This window comes from Elgaria multicarinata, chromosome 18, assembly GCF_023053635.1.
Source record: "Elgaria multicarinata webbii isolate HBS135686 ecotype San Diego chromosome 18, rElgMul1.1.pri, whole genome shotgun sequence".
Lineage (NCBI taxonomy): Eukaryota > Metazoa > Chordata > Lepidosauria > Squamata > Anguidae > Elgaria > Elgaria multicarinata.
The window spans coordinates 12,081,216-12,098,738 of NC_086188.1; the positions used below are offsets into that span (position 1 = coordinate 12,081,216).

At 48.3% G+C, this 17,523-nt stretch overlaps 1 protein-coding gene across 2 annotated transcripts in view; it reads right to left on the reverse strand.

Moving 5' to 3' along the window:
* HIC2 (HIC ZBTB transcriptional repressor 2) overlaps positions 1 to 17,523 on the reverse strand; it is a 100,769-nt gene that overhangs the window by 8,644 nt on the left and 74,602 nt on the right. The window contains exon 3 of one of the 2 annotated variants that reach the window (XM_063143876.1): positions 8,411 to 8,559. The exons of the other annotated variant lie outside the window; for it this stretch is intronic. The gene's annotated coding sequence lies outside the window, so the exon portion shown is untranslated. The remainder of the gene's footprint in view (positions 1 to 8,410; positions 8,560 to 17,523) is intronic. 2 annotated transcript variants of the gene reach the window in all.

Consider the following 17,523-nt stretch of genomic DNA (forward strand, 5'->3'; position numbering starts at 1 on the left):
GTGGGGTGGTTTGCCGTTGCCTTCCCTGGCTGTGATTACCTTTCCCCCAGCTAACTGGGTACTCATTTTACCGACCTCGGGAGGATGGAAGGCTGAGTCGACCCGAGCCGGCTGCCTGAAACCAGCTTCCGCTGGGATCGAACTCAGGCCATGGGGAGAGTTTCAGCTGTAGAAACTGCTGCTTTACCGCCCTGCGCCACACGAGGCTCTTCATAAATATGATAACTAATAAATACATAAATAAACTCTGTAAAAAGCTTTGATGCCCAGCTTGAAATAAGGCAAACCAAACTTTACCCTAAGGTAAGCATGTTTACATGCTTGTGATTTGCAAAAGGGGCTTGGATTTACATTGAGTCGTTTCCCTGGTATGGAATTCCCGACGTTTTAGAAATGGGGCACGGAGCCCACTGCTCAGCCTCCAGGCCCAAACAGATGCAGCAGCGATGCTTTATCAATTTTGTTGGGCAAGATAACGAGGAAGTTGAAGCTTAGGCGTTACATCAAAAGCCACTGAAGTGAAGCAATTGGACGAACGGATGTAGGGCAGTCAGGCAAAGCTGCCAAGTTTCATTTCAGAAAGGAGGCTTGTAGGTGGGAGCAATGTAAGCTGGAAGTACTGAGAAACTCCATCCCAGCCCAGCTCTGCACAAGATAAAAATCTAAGATGCCAAGATAGAAGCGGCATCGTCAAATGCGAAGCAAATAAGCTCCACGCAAAACAAAAAAGCTAGGGAGCAAAACACAATCTTGGCATTCAAGACAGATTCTCCCTCAGCAAACCAGCGTTCCGAGTTCAGATGTCATGGAGAAAAGCCCAGAAACTCGTTTGTTTAGCAATGTTGGAAGCGGAGGGCGAGTCAGCACGCCTGCTCCCAACAACCCATGGTTAACAACCCATAGGTTGTTTAACGGCATGAACTAGGTCACTGCCAACGGGCTGGTTTGCACATAGCAACAACCCAGAGTATAAGCCGAATATGGGTTGTCGTTGAATCGCAGGTTGTCGTTATCTGTGAACCCTGCACTATGTTTTAACTATGGGTTGTTAACCATGGACAACCCAGAGTTCACAACCCACCAACAAACCATGGGTTCCCTTCCTGGGTTGTTCTTGGTTAACAACCCATAGTTAAACCATAGGGCTGGGTTCGCATGTAACGACAACCCACAATTCAACGACAATCCAAGAGACAACGATTCTGGATCGTTGTTATATGCGGACCACGCTTAGAAGAAAAGGCCCTCTTCTTAGAAGAAAACACACACACACACACCATAAAAGAGCAGAAAATATGCCCCTCTCTCTTTAGGAGCTGTTTTGCCTCCTATGCAAATCAAGGCAGATTTAACGGATCCCTAGCAGGGCTTCTTGAACCAGGCAATATTCAAGCTTACATCAGAGGATTGATTTATTATTACATTTATATCTTGCTTTTTATCCTCTTCTTGGTCATCTCCCTCTCCGTTTTATCTTCACAACCACCAAGTTTGGGAAAAGAGGATGCCAGGCTAGTCAGACCGTTGGGGTTTGATCCAGCAGGGCTCCTCTTATGTCCTGGAAGACCTTGGCGCTCTTCAGATGTAGCTGAAGTGCCTCCCACGGCCCCAAACGGCAGCAAAGGCGAAGTAATTAATGGAACAGGCAAGCCAGCAGAAGCATCCAGAGGCTTGTGCTGACGTTGCTAGAGCAAAGGGGGTCTCTCTTCTGCAAGCGCAGGAAAAACGCCGGACCTCAAGGCGGAAGTGGAGAACGCTTGTCTATTAAGACTACAGAACATCAGAGAGAGAGAGAGGGAGGGGGGCAGGCTTAAAGACAAGGGGGGGCACCTTAGCAAGGTGTTTTCAGTGGTGGGGCCAGGGGTGGAGAGCTACTGAAAACTCCTGGACAAAAACCTACACAAAACAGCATACCATAAAACACTTATAAAGTCATCGCAGGTAAAATAGCTTCACACATCATGCTAAGCTACGTGAGCTGGGTTCACACACACCAACCCACGCTCAATGGTAGAGTGTGGGTTGTTGCCGAACCATGGGCTGTTTGCGGAACTGTGGGGTATCCTCTTGTCTGAACGCAGCGCGCATTCCGCGGGGTGGCTTGTTAACCAGCCTGAACAGCCCAACAACCAACCCTGGGTTCTCAAGGCGGCTTGTTCGAGAAAAAACAAGCCACCCTGCGGAAAACGCGCTGTATTCTGACAATATAACCCACAATTCAACAAAGGCCAACGGTTCAACAGCAAGCCACATTCAACCACTGCTCTGGAGCACCCATGCCTCACTCTGAGGAAGGGGGTCCTCCCTCCGAGTGAGGCATTGTGGGCAAGGTGACCCCACAGAGAACCTGCACTGCCACCACGTTGCAGTGATGGCAGCAAATACTGGGCTGCAGCTGGCTGCTGCTTTCACCACCACCACCACCCATACCAATGTGCGCACTGAAAACGCACAGCGCATTCTCCAAAGCAAACAAACCAACTGTACAGATGTGCTAGTGTTCTTTGTCATCAATTAAACACCGCCGAAAAAGAAACTTGGCACAGGCACTGGGCTTTTGGATGGTGACTGATGTGCACATGTGCAATGCTACACAGAGGAGGAAAACAAAGGGGCTGGTGGAGCTGAACGGAGGTGGCAAGCGCACGCCACGGAGTGCGCTACGTGTGCTCGGCACGCAAAGCGTGTGTCACTTGAGAGCTCTACAAGCGCAGCATGTGCTAAAAGCGCTCGACATGTGCGCTACACAGGCTCGACATGCGCTGTACATGGGCTCGGCACGCAAAGCATGTGCCACATGACGGCTCGACATGCGCTGCACGTGCTGCATGAGTTCAGCACACAAAGCATGTGCCACTCGAGGGCTCTACAAGTACAGCATGTGCTCCATGTGCTCGACATGCGCGCTACACAGGCTCGACATGCGCAGCATGTGCTCCATGAGTGCTTGACATGGGCTCTACATGCGCAGCATGTTCTACATAAGTTCTCGGCACACAACGCATGTGCCACTCGAGGGCTCTACAAGTAGAGCATGTGCTACATGCGCTCTATACGGGCTCTACATGCGCAGCATGTGCTACATGAGTGCTCAACATGTGCTACATGGGCTCTACATGTGCAGCATGTGCTACATAAGTTCTCGGCACACAACGCATGTGCCACTCGAGGGCTCTACAAGTAGAGCATGTGCTACATGCGCTCTACACGGGCTCTACATGCGCAGCATGTGCTACATAAGTTCTTGGCACACAACGCATGTGCCACTTGAGGGCTCTACAAGTAGAGCATGTGCTACATGCGCTCTACATGGGCTCGACATGCGCAGCATGTGCTACATGAGTGCTTGACATGTGCTACATGGGCCCAACATGCGCAGCATGTGCTCTATGAGTGCTTGACATGCGCTTGACATACACAGCATGTGCTCTATGAGTGTGTGACATGCGCTTGACATGTGCAGCACGTGCTCTACCACTTTGCTACACATATCTGGTTTTTTTGGGTGGCGTGAGGGCAACGGTCTCCGAGGGCAGAGTTCATCTTACGTAAGCCGCTCCGGGAACCTTTTCAGCTGACGAGAGGAACGGAAATGCTTGAAAAATACAGATTATGCCCCAAACAGGCATGAGAACGGGCAACGTCCCCGGAGCAACACATGTAAGGAGTGAACCCCTGGAGGTGGAAGGAGGGGAGCAGGAGCTCCACATCGAAGCCAAGTGACCGAATGGCTGGAGCATCTAGATCCAAAAGAGAAATCAAAGCGCTGGGAGCCAAAAAGAGACGCTGCACCTCCGCCGTCGCGGCAAAACACTGAAAAACCAGCGGGGCCTGCAACGAAAGAAGCCGTGGGGCTTTGCGGACAGAAGCCGAGAGCTCAGCGGCATGCACGGGGCCAGCGAAGCCCGACAGCCACGTCCATTTTAAGAAGCGGGGGGAGGGGGGGAGAGAAACTCAAGCGGCTGGCTGCCGTGTGATTTGCTGACTAAAGGAAAAAACACAGCGCCCGCGATTCCTCTGCCAAATTGCTTTGGCTCTGCTTCCCGTTCCTTGCATGCACCCTCCTGGAAGAAAGACTCAGGTTGCACTCACTACAATGGCCAGACCATTACAAAGGCCAAGGCAGAATGTGCTTTTAAAAAAAATAGAGGGCGGAATGAAGGGGAGAGGGAGAGGGAGAGGGAGAGAGAGAGAGGATTTTGGCCTCTTGACATCTGCAACGTTCATCATAACATCCACCACAGCTACCCACCTAAACTCTCCAAAATGTGACCGTGTGCAGATTCGCAGACGGCACGTGCCAAGATAACACGTCCCTTGCTGGTCAAAAGAACAGCACCCCACCACCACCCAAAGCCCTGGTCTAGAAGGCTTTGAATTGTAAGGTCCTTCCCTGTCCTACTTCTGGGACTGAAGTGCCGCTCAGGTACAGTGCTGCAGACAGCTAATTTTATTTATTTATTTATTACGTTTATATCCTGCCTTTTTTCATCCAAAGAACCCCGAACTTCCATGGACTTATTGGGTGTGGGTGTGTGCGTGTGCGGCTTTTAAATGGCTGCATGTATTACTTCAGCTGTGTCGCAGTAACTAGTATTTCATTTCTCTTCTCCCTGCCTCATCCCAACCGCCATTCCTTGCTTTACAACTGTTTCTACATTGCCGCTATATTAGCTCATGACTATTCAAAATAGTAAGAATACGCTGAACGTGTGCAGGTTTGCATTTTAAACTCACTTAAATCACAGCTCGGGATTTTGGAGAAATCTGTTTTTTTTTGGGGGGGGGGGGTCGAGTTGGATGGGTGGGTCCTAGGCTCGCCCCTCCCCCGGACTTTGTTTCAGTCCCCACTGTGGTGGTCGAGTCGGACCAGTTTGCAGATTTCCTGAGAATTCCGCGCATTTTAGAAGGTTCTGCAATTTACGCGAAACCCTGAGCGTTCCGTGCAAATTCGGGTCGAATTTGCGCAAATTCGGGTCGAATTTGCGCAAATTCGGCCACAATCCCGCAAATTGCGGTACCTTCCAAAAAATGCGCGAAATGCCTGGAAAATCCATAAACTGCCTGTTTTGTCCCCCTGAAAAAAGGACAAACGTTCCCAGAATTCAGGGAACAACCTGCAGCGCGGTTCGCAGACACAAAGCCAGCTGTACACGCCTTCGAACTCCAGTGAATCCAAACAGAACCGGGTTTCGCAGCCAAGGGCATCTCTCATCATAGCACCTTCGTGACTACAGGCATACAATGGAGGATGTTTCTGATGCATTCATCACCTGCTGCTCTCTGAGTGGTCATTTTTAGGACCCCTTGGGCTGTGGGGCCCTGGTGAAAGTTCCCACCCGAGCCACACCACTGCAATGACCAAACAGGGTGGGCCCCGGGTGAACTTGCTGCAGCCACGGCCATTTTGCGCTGCCGTGTCACCCACTCCACGGGAAGTTCCCCCCCCTCAAAATGGGCAAAGTCTGCCACGGAGGCCTACAACGTGTCACAGCGCGAAGTAGGAGGAGCTTGATCCGGCACAGGGCAAGTTTCCACCCTCCCATGCAAAAATACCCACAAATGCACAGACACAAAAGCTGAAAATCTCCCTGCATCGTTTTTTATTTCTGAAAGGGATCAAAGAAAAATCGCACATCAAAGGGAGAGGGTTTCGTCTACTCTGCTCATGGTTATGTTGGTTTTCTGCTTGCAGGGAGGTTTTTATGCAAGGAAGCATTATGTGAAAGTGACCCTCCCCCTCGCGCCCCCCATCCCTGCCATCTGAAGTGGTAGGAGCCCATTCTGCTATCTCTGACATTTACCTCCTCATTCTGTCGCACGTGTACGGCTCAAATCATATGCTACGTTAATTGCGTAACGTATCGTTGAGGATTTTTTTTTACTCTAAAGTAAGTGCACACGGCCCCAATTCAGACCGGGGCCGCCACATACAGCGTGTGTGTGTGTGTATGGGGGAGGATTAAACCTCCCTCCTTTTACTTTAGAGTAAAAAGATTACCCTTGGCTACCCCCTGCTCAATGAATGTGACATGTAGCTTAGCCCGAAACCAGGCCTAAAAATCCAGGGAGTAAAAGTTGAGGAGCCCTATCTGACTTTGTCTTAGAAGACCCCAGAAGTTTGGAGCACTTTTTAAAATTTGTTTAGAAAGGAGAGGGAGAGAAAGAAAGAAGAAACCCAAGAGACGCAGGAGACAAATGCAGCCATCCAGGAAGCATAACTCCCAAGACATTTCAAACGATTAGCTGTTCAGCGGGAGAAAACCTTCTCGCAATGTCTTCGGACGACACATTACGTTAAGCACGTATTTTGAAAAGCATGCTCAGAATGGGCGATTTTATTATTTTTTTCAGAAAAAAACAGCCGTGTAATCTCGATTGGGATTGTGACATACAGGGAGCGGTGGGTTTGTTTTGTTTTGTTAACAAAATTCTTTCCTCCCCGTAGCATGTTTCCTGCCAACAATCCCTGCCTTCCAAATTGCTATTCCAAGGGAATATATGCCTGCAGAGGGAAGTTTTTCAGTGCGAAAATGGCAGGGCGCAGGAAGCGATAAAGAACTCCTTCCCTCCACACTGTGGTCTCACAGTCCAGCTTGAAACGGGGGTGGGAAGAAGAAGTAGCCAAATGAAAGCACGCTACGAAAAACGTGTGCGGTTGACATTATCGTGCCTTTGGTCCGTCGAAGACTCGGCCAGTGACCGTGGTTAAGAGTCCGTAGGTCAACAGTTCCTCTTCTTGCGAGACACGCAAGACATTGCAAAAGGCTCTCTCTCTCTCCCCCCCCGCCCCCGGTGAAGAACCAATTGCTCAAAATGTGCCTGGGATTCAACACACGGACATAGGTAACCCCCCAGCTCTTTCGGTTTATAGGCCCTGGCTGGTGGGCTGGAAGCAATTTTGACTTCTCACAGATGGCCAAAAGAAGGTAGAGATGCAGAGGCCTGGGAAACAAAAAGGAAACCAGAAATATATTTTTTTCCGGGGGTGGGGGCGGGGGAGGATATGGTTTTCTTCCAGTTTCTTAGGGAAGGAGGAGCGAAGGGGATTTCCTGCTCATGTTTTTCCAGTTCTCCCCCTCCCCACAAGTGACTCTTTCCAAACTCATTCCAGCAACAAGCTGGTACAACCATCTGGTATCTTTCACTAGCAGTCTTTAGAGCAGGAACAGACAGAAACAGATTGAGAACCGCATGGACATTCTCTGGTGATATGCAGCCGATGGGCAAGAGTTTCTGATTCCCAGGTGTTTCAAGAGGGGCACAACTGAAATCCGTCTCCCTCCGACACTTCCCTAAATTAGACAGGTCTAACGAAGGAAGCTGGGTGGGGTTGGGGAACCCCGGAGCGAATTTCTGCATGAGAGATCAGGTTCTGAAAACAACTCCCTGGGCTAAGCATATGCTCAGAGGCACCCTGGTCCTTCATACGCCCCCCCCCCCCCGAATCCCTGGGTTTGAGTAACAAAGTAGATCCCGCAAGTTTGAAGTCCGCTCATCCCTCCTCTAGAGTACGGGTGAGGAACCTCAGGCCCGTGGGCTAAAACTGGTTCTCCTAGGCTCCTCACATGGCCATTTTCTTAGCCACGCCCCCTTTCCCTGGACCAATCCAGCTTTTGAACAGTTCTAGAAGAGAGCTTCGGCTATTGGGCGGTATAAAAATGTAATAAATAAAATAAAATAAATAAATAGAAGCTTGAGATGCCCTTTCCTAAGGCCTCGTTACTAACAGTAAGGGCTTTGAGCTAAAACACGCTGATATTTATTTATTTATTTATTTATTTATTTATTATTGCATTTATATCCCACCTTTTTTCTCCAAGGAACCCAAGGCAGTGTACATAATCCTCCTCCTCTCCATGTTCTCCCCACAACAACAACCCTGTGAGGTGGGTTGGGCTGAGAGTCCGTGACTGGCCCAAAGTCACCCAGTAGGTTTCCATGGCCGAATGGGGACTAGAACCTGGATCTCCCGACTCCCAGTCCAACACTTTAGCCACTACACCACACTGGCCCTCTGCTCCTTTAGGGTCTGCCCCTTCGGCCACGCCTACCACTGGAATGCGCCTCCCCACCCCGGAACGTCTGCAAAATGAGCCTAAGAAGAAGCAGGGCTACAGAATCAAAGAAGAGAATAACCTGAAGCAAGCCACAAGGTAGCTTTTCTGGGGCGGGGGAAGATGCAACAATATCAACGAAGCTTGGAATCTCTGCTTGGGTGAAACAAGTACATGCCGACAACACCCACTCCCACAACGACACACACACACACGCACAAAGAAGCAGCAAAATAAACTGGTGCAAAAGCTGCATCAAAGCGGGGGGAGGGAAAGGAAGGGGGGTCCCAGCTGCGTGCGCTGAGCCGCTGAGCATTAAGAACGCAGGTGAGCTCCGCTTTGTTGCTGCTTACCATGCCGGGTACATTGGGCTAAAGACATCTCCATCCTGTGTTGCCCGATGGGCCAGGTACATCCCATGATGTTCCATTGAAATCACAACAGGCCATCAATAGAACGGGGGGGCTTGTACAGTTGCTGAATGAAGAACCAGCAGGGATCACTGTTAAATGCAATTAAAAAATTGCAATCAAAATTGAAACATCCATTTAAAAAAAGAAAGAAAGAAAGGAGAGAGAGAGAGAGAGAGAGAGAGAGAGAGAGAGACACCAGCCAAATGTTGCTACGCAATTAGCAAATTCCTCTTGAGCTTTCATAAAGTCACAGAATTGGAAGGGGCCTATAAGGCCATCAAGTCCAACCCCCTGCTCAATGTAGGAATCCACCTTAAAGCATCCCTGGCAGATGGCTGTCCAGCTGCCTCTTGAAGGCTTCTAGGGTGGGAGAGCCCACGACCTCCCTAGGTCATTGGTTCCATTGTCGTACTGCTCTAACAGTCAGGAGTTTTTTCCTGATGCCCAGCTGGAATCTGGCTTCCTGCCACTTGAGCCCATTGAGCTTTGGGAAGGAACTGGGGTGTAGGGGCTTCTGCCCACTTTTGAAGCAAATTTCAACGTGGTTTTCGATGCAAGAGACACCCAGAAGGACTAAATGGGGGAGGGGGGTGCAGTAGAAGGGAGTTCACTAGAACTCGCTACCTTGATGCGTCGCTGCAGGGACTGTCAAACAGTTTATGCACATTTTTTTTTTAAAAAAGAGCACATTATGCCATCTCTTAGGGCCCAATCCTATGCATAGTTAGACAGAGAAAAGTCCTACAACTCGCAGCATTCCCCAGCCCTTATACTTTAAACTAGCCCTTTAAATATCAACCACCCTCAAAATCCCCCTTTTTTTTCTGTTCCAACTCCCCCCCTCCAATTCTCTGCAACCCAGTTTTAATTCTACAGAAGAGACCATCGTTTTCCAGGGAAATTTCCCTCCAGTTTCTTTTTGTTATAAAAACAAACAAACAAAATCCACATTTCTGAGATTTTCTTGGAAATGTTTAACAAGGATAAACTCTGCTGCAGGTATTTGGGATACAGGGAGGGAACAGATGAAGGAGGAGGGAAACAACAACCTAGGGTTTGTGAAAACAAACCATGGTTTGTTCGATCGTCTGCCAAACAAACCATGGGTTAAATAAACCACGAGTTAGCATTATGTGCAAACCTAGTCGCTGGTCTTTTCTCCCCTGCTTCCAAAGTCTCGTTAACCACTGAAGATGGCACTAGAGAATGACTTTTTAATGGACACCCAGAATGGGAACGCACTGGATCAATGTGTGAAAACTGTACTAGGTAAACATGACACATGATCGCCAGGCTTGGGAAGACTTGTTAGACTCATAAAACCTGTACAGAGTCAACGGACGGTGTTTTTATGGGACTGTTTGTGCAACAATCGCCTACTTGCCAAAACCAAACATGCTCTCAGTAGGTCAGAGTTTCAGAGAAATCTAGCCTCGGTTTTCTTTTTTCCCCACCAATGCAAAATCCTCACGAGCGCCCTAAAAGTTTCAAAATGATCATCACATAAAAAAAAAAGGCATTCCTAAATCACCAGTTTGGGGGCCGGGAGTTGCGGGGTTCAGATTACCAGCTGGAAAACAGAAGTTGGGCAATGTGTATTTTCCCCACTAGGTTGGATCATTTGCTTAGCCCAGGGGTGCGGAACCTTTTTACAGCTGGAGGGCTGAATTCAGTTCTTGGGGGCCACATTCCAGTGGGGGGGCGTGGCTAATGGCAAACGGGGAGGGGCTTAAAGACCTTACTGGCAGTAACTGAGCCTTTGGAGAGGCATTCCAACCTTTCAGAAATGGGGAAAACAAGAAATAATCAGTGGACTGGGGTAAAGGGGTGGAGCCAGCAGAAAGGGGGCAATGGTAGGGTGACCATATGAAAAGGAGGACAGGGCTCCTGTATCTTTAACAGTTGCATAGAAAAGGGAATTTCTGCAGGTGTCATTTGTATATATGGAGAACCTGGTGGAATTCCCTCTTCATCACAACCGTTAAAGCTGCAGGAGCTATACCAGAGTGACCATTTTAAAAGAGGCAAAGCAACTGCAGCTTTAACTGTTGTGATGATGAAGAGGGAATTTCACCAGGTTCTCCATATCTACAAATGACACCTGCAGAAATTTCCTTTTCAGTACAACTGTTAAAGATACAGGAGCCCTGTCCTCCTTTTCATATGGTCACCCCAAGCAATGGCCATCCAGGGAAGCTCAATGGGCTGTACTGGAACCCCAGGAAGGCTAGATCTTGCCCCTGGACTTGAGGTTGCACATCCCTGGCTTAGCATACAGTTTAGGGTGACCATATGAAAAGGAGGACCTGTATCTTTAACAGTTGTACTGAAAGGGAAAGGGGTGGTAAAGGGGTGGAGCCAGCAGAAAGGGGGCAATGGTAGGGTGACCCTACGAAAAGGAGGACAGGGCTCCTGTATCTTTAACAGTTGCATAGGAAGGGGAATTTCAGCAGGTGTCATTTGTATATATGGAGAACCTGGTGGAATTCCCTCTTCATCACAACAGTTAAAACTGCAGGAACTATACTAGACTGACCAGATTTAAAAGAAGGCAGGGCTCCTGCAATTTTAATTGTTGTGATGAAGAGGAAATTTCACCAGGTTCCCCATATATATAAATGCCACCTGCTGAAATTTCCTTTTCAATATAACTGTTACAGATACATGAGCCATGTCCTCCTTTTCATATGGTCACCTTAATCCAGTTATCCAGATCTATGCATAAGGACAGTATTGGCTGAAGGAGGCAGAGATTTACCAGGTGCAGACGACACGCTGGAGCACCAAGCTGACTACGCAACCCCTTCCCAGGGCTGGAGGTTGTCACGTTGTGCAAACTCAAGTAACCTCTGGCTTGTGCACCTCTGGCTGATGGGGTCTGAGAAGGCGTCACGGGAGTGATCAGCATGGGCATCTCTAGAGAAGGAAGCATCATCGTGCCGAGCGGAAAGGCCATCTGCTCGCCAGAATAGCTGGGCAGAGGAAGGACAAGAGACTCCAGCACAGTTCCTGTTTTGACAAGCATTTGACCCTATCAAGCCTGCACAGCGCAGAACCCCGATAAGGAAGGGAGAGAGAACACACACAGAGGCGCCCAGTCAGCAAAGAGCACAGGGTGGAACCAGCCAGGGAGGAATCACCCATCGTCTCACTACGGCTGAGAGTACGTGGCCCAAGTGGGACCCATGAGCGTGGGAGGAGGAGGAGGCGGTAATGGCGGCAGGGTGGTTCAGTTCCTTTCTTTCCTAGAACGAGGCTGCTGGCGAGCACGCTTCCCATTTGGCCCTCAGTGATATCCAGGAAACGCCTTATTAATGCAACGTTTGGGGCCAAGGGGCAAATAAGAAAAGGACAGGCAGAGGAAAGGGAGCCCAGAGGAAGTTAAAATGAACACAATGTAAATACACGCGCGCGCGCACACACCAAAAGCCTGAAAAATGGAGGGTAGATTTTAAGAAGAGTCGAGAAATTGAATATTGAAGAGGTGTCGAGGAAATCTCATTTTCTGGGAAGATTCTCCTTGGGCTGCAAAATGAAAGCGTTTCGCTGCTCTTAAAACAGAGGCGTTTTTCTAATCTGCTCTTTTATACCAGGAAAATACTCTGTTCCGACCCAGCTTTGCCCAGAATGTTCGGAAGTAATATTAGAAATTCAGGCGTTAGTCTCACTGTTTTCGAATAAGCAACTACGTTGGTTCTTTGGCAGGCGAAACCCTCCCAGTGGCAGGGACATATCCCATAATACTTCTATTGATGTACTATATTTTATCCTGTTCTTCCACCAAAAGGAGCTCAGGGTGGCTTTGCCAAGAGGTAGCAAGTTAGGCTAGACTAAGATGCAGACTACCTCAGCAAACTTCATGGCTGAGCAGAGATTACATTTGTTTATTTATTTATTTCATATATAATTGTATTTATAACCCCACTTTCTGGCCATAAAAAATGGCCTCCAAAGCATCCTACATTCAAACACAATTATACATTAAAAAAAAAGTACAATTGAACCAGACATTAAAATGAGATCAGTAAATACGCAACCAACAGAAGGCAGAAAAGAAACTTAAGTCAAACCAGAAGCCAGACTGGAGCGGAGAGCGGAAAAGGAGGAGAATCTTCACACCTTATCAAATGCTCAAGGACAGAGGGCACCACATGGACCGCTTTAAGGAGGAAGTTCTGGAATCTGGGTGCCGCAACGAAGAAGGCCCTGTCCTGCTGCGTCTCAGTCGACCGCATCTCGGAAAGCATCAGGACGCGGAGCAAGGCCTCCGACATTGAAAGCAAATGACGGGAACTCTCTCGTCCTGGCCCAGCCACTGTAACCCAGCCTTCCCCAACCTGATGTGTCGGACTACAACTCCCATCCTCCCCATCCACCAGGATGGGGACGATGGGCGTTGTCATCCAAATTGTCAGCAAGGCGTCAGGTTGTGGAAGGCTGCTGGAACCACTTTAAATGTTAGCCTTCCAGCAGCCCATGAACAACTCCCAAACGTCACCTGCGTAGCCTTCGGGTGTTTGCGCTCATGTTCAGTGTAATAGCTTCTGACTGTGTAGTTGCTTCACCAGTAGCTCCTGTTTCTCTCTCCAACCTCTCTTACTGTTAATAGATTATGCCTGCCCTCAGGGGCATTGCCTAATGAGATAGGGCTAATGTTGCTCAAAGAACTGAAGGGAACTGTGGTGCTTTTTGCAATGGATGCGCTTTCAATTACTCCCCCCCCCCCCGCCCCCGGCACCCTCAGCAAAACAAAAATCAAAACAAGGCCCTGAAAATTGTTTGGCTAGCTACTCTTGCAGTGCCAAGATTACTGCAAGGGAGTGACAAAAAATACAGATGCGAGCTAGGCATCAGGCAGGCATCCCACCCAAACACACAGAAAATCCAGCCTCCAAGGCAGTAAGACTATATACACCAGTTGCTGGGGAACATGGGTGGTTGGGTGTTGTTGCTCCTGCATCCTGCTTGCGGGAAGGCAGCTGGTCGGCCACTGTGTGAACAGAGGGCTGGACTAGATGGATCCTTGGTCAGATCCAGCATGGCTCTTCTTATGTTCTGTTAACAGTTTTAAATTCCTATAGGTCTCTTGATTTTGCGTGCTTTCCCTAAGCAAACATGACCAGTATTAAATTATTATTCGACTAATAGTCTTCCACCATTGCAGACTTGGAGACAGAACCTTTAACCCGCTACACAGGATTCACTTTTCGGGTTCAAATGATCACAGGAGTGAAGGAAGCCATTGTGGCTTTTCCCCCTATCCGTGACCACGATTTGCATAATTACCCGGTTTGGCTTGCTGCATCAGCCGAACCCGGTGTGGTGGCTTCTTACCCACGCCACAACCCTGCGGAAAACGCGCTGCGTTCAGTCAATACAATAACCCAGGGTAGGTTAGCGTGTTGTGTGAGCCCAGCCATGACAACATGGTTTTTATTCATTTCCTACTTTGAGGCACTTCTAACTTTGCAAAAAGCTCCAAGAAAATGCCCTAAGGGTCAAATTTATCATGTTTCCAAGCTAAATCCAACCCATTTGGGGCTCTGTAGCAGCCCTGCCCAGCGGAGGATGAAATCGACACATTCTTTGAACCAGTACAGAACATGATTCTGTTGGGCTAAATGAAGTAACATGTGGAAAAGATGAAACTGACAAGAATATTTACAATGGGAATACATGGAGGACCCGAAAGGCCGCTTAAAACCAACAACAACTGAACCCATTTGCGCAAATTTAAAGACCTGAAAAATAGTTTTTTTTAAAGAACACAATTCCAGTTGCCCAAATTTAAAGACCTGTTTGTTTTTTTAAAAAACCACAATCCAATTTGTGCAAATAGCTACTACCATAAAACACAACAGCAACCTGAAATCCGCATACTGGATTCGCTCCCTACAGGGGTGGGGGACAGAATGAAATCCGCCAGGACTTCGCACAAGCTGCACTGCCGAGGGCAATTATGCAAACACACACACACACCCAGCACACACATGGAGAGTGGTGGTGAAAATAAGCCACCGTTTCATATTTGCCCTCCGTGATTGTGCGAACCGGACCACGATCACTCACCGTAGCCCGCCTCAGAGGGTTGTTGTGAGGCCCAAGTGAGTGGTGGGGAGGAAGGAAAACCATGTACGCTGCTTGTGAGATTTTGGGTGGAAAGGTAAACGCAATGAATCAATTAAAGCGAGTGAAACGGGGCCTGATCCAGACCTTCCACTCTCTATGCCATAGTTAAACCAGTAGGAAGGGCCACAATTTAGTGATGAGGTTTTGTCCTGAGCTTGTTTTATATAGTGTGTCTTAAAACCTCAGGAGTGGGGAAACTGCTTTGAATGCCTGTTTCCTGACCTTGCAATGGAGCATATTTTCTTAAAGTAAGCATCCTGTCATGTACAAGGTGGCTTCAGATGAAGCTTGGGGAGAATTGCACAATTTAGATAGGAGGGGATCCCCTCCACCAGCCCAGTGGCAAATTCAGGGCTTTGGCTAAGCCAACCAGCAAGCGAAACAGGTTTGGCTGGTAGGACAAAGTAGGAAGAGACTCAAGGATGGCATTTAGTTACGGTGAAGGTATTTCGGAGTTGACTTTTTAGGGCTTTTTCAGCCTCATGATCCCAGTAAACACTGGCTAAGCTGCTTATATGAAACTGATTAGTTACCCCGATCACCCTTCCCCCCCCCTTTTTCTTTTTTAAAAGAACGAGTTGCAGACTCTCCGAGTAGTCGCAGCGAACTGAACAAACAGAAACCCGGGCTGATCGCGATTACATTCGGGCAAGGTGAGACCAGAACGTAGACAACACACGGGGAAAACGGCACGGCTGTGAGAATATCGTGTGCTGGATCAAGGCATCTGAACGGTTTAAAAACACACTCACGTACACTCAATGTAGGCGCGTTAAGTAGCACATCTGATCGAACGATAGTAGTTCTCCACTTTGGTCCTGTCTCTGTTCGATGCAAACGTTTAAGCAAACAACAACATTATATACATATTCCCTGTAGTAGAACTTCTCAACCATCGCAGGAAGATGCCACAATTAAAGGGTTAACATCACAGACACACTGTACAGAAGGGAGGGACAGTAGCTCAGTGGCGGAGCACATGGTTTGGGTGCGGAAGGTCCCTGGTTTGATTTCCAGCATCTCCGGAAAACCTCCTTCTTGAAACCCTGGAGAGATGCTGCCAGTCAGTGTTGACAATACTGGGCTAGATGGACCGATGGTCTGACTCAGAATGGCAGCTTCCTACGTCTCTTAAGAATGTAAGAGCAACTCTGCGGATCAAGTCCAGTCCAGCTTTTGTCTTGTTCCCCACAGCGGCTAGTCAGATACTGTTGGGAAACTGACCAAGCCCAGCATGAAATCAAGACCTACTCCCCTGTTCCAGTGCCCTCCAGCAACTGATATTCAGAGATAAATTGCCTCTCAATCTGGGGAGGGGGCTATAGTTCAGTGGTAGAGCACATGCCTTGTACACAGAAGGTCTCAGGTTCAATCCCCGAGCTGGGAGAGACTTCTGTCTGAAACCCTGGGAGAGTTTCTGCATGTCAAAGGAGACATCAGAAGAGCCCTGATGGTTCAGACCAAAGGTCCATCTAGTCCAGCATTCTGTTCACACAGTGGCCGACCAGCTGCCCATGGGAAGCCCTCAAACAGGATAGAAGTGCAACAGCACCCTCCCTCCCAAGTTCCCCAGCAACTGGCATACACAGGCATCCTGTCTCTGATACTGGGTGTGGCATAAGGCCATCAGGACTAGTGGTGCCCCTCCCCACCTTCCTGAAATGACCTCCCCACTGGCACCCACACTGTTATCTTCTCGGTGCTGGGTAAAGATCACCCTCTACTCCCAGGTATTTAATGGTATATGATGTGGCATCTGTGAGTGCTGTTTTAGAACAGGTCTATTAGGAAAAATGTTGCTTAATTAAATTGTTTTAGCTACTTACATTGGTTTAGTTTTTCCAAGTTAAGTTTTTTAAAGACTATTTTTTTATTATGTCGTATTTTTCATTTTAATGAATTGCTGTAAACCACCCAGAAATCTTCAGCTATGGGGAGGTATAGATATAACAACACAACAACAACATCAAAAAATAACGACCTTTTCCTGTTCCCGTAGTTCTTTAATTTCCATGGCCAGCGGTGTATATTTTCCTCTTCCTTTCTAAAACATTTTTGTGTTAGCAAGGAGAGAAGAAGACACACCACCGGCCACGGAAGTTAAAGAACTATGGCAACAAGAAACGGTCACAATTATTCCGTTAGTCACTGACATCACATGGAAAATCTTCAGAAACTGGGCCTACCAAAATACATCCACACCAACATCTAGAAAGCGGTCCTACTTAAAACATGTCCAACAGGATGTTTCTAAGTCAGTAAAAGTGGGCAAAGTCCATCATGTCCGTCTAGAAAAACCGCCACAAGCAAGAAAGGAGAGATGATGATGATGATGATCAAGATGGTGGTCACCATCATCAGGAGGGGGAATCTCCTTCATTCACACCCCAACTTTGCCACCCGCAAAGAGGGTGAGGAATTTTGGGAGACCACGTTTGCTGAGCTCTATGGAGAAATGTAAAGGAAGGGCAGGAGGAAAGCACACACACACACACACACACACACTATGGGTAAAAATGGAGAATCCTCTTACACTTCCCCAATAAAACCCCTCCCTTGCCTAAGGCATGTAATAGCCGTAACCAAACAGGTGTGCCCCTTTAAATACACTGAGAGGCACATTTGCGTCCCGTAGTCACCAACCAAAGGATTATGTTAGTACCATGGCGCACCAGCTGTAGCCCACCCCAGAGGGGTATCTGATAACTGCCCTCAAAAGGGAAGCTATTTTCAAAAGCACACACAGCACCCCTTGGCCTATGACCTTAAGAGAATGCTTTAAGCAAAGAACATTTGTGCTCCACAAGTGTGCAAGAATGTGCCCAGTCCCTCTCTCTCTCTCTCTCTCTCACCGCCGCTGGATCCACGCTGGAGGAAGCAAATGGCCCGACACACAAGGCTCCCATCGGAGCGACGGCGGGGTA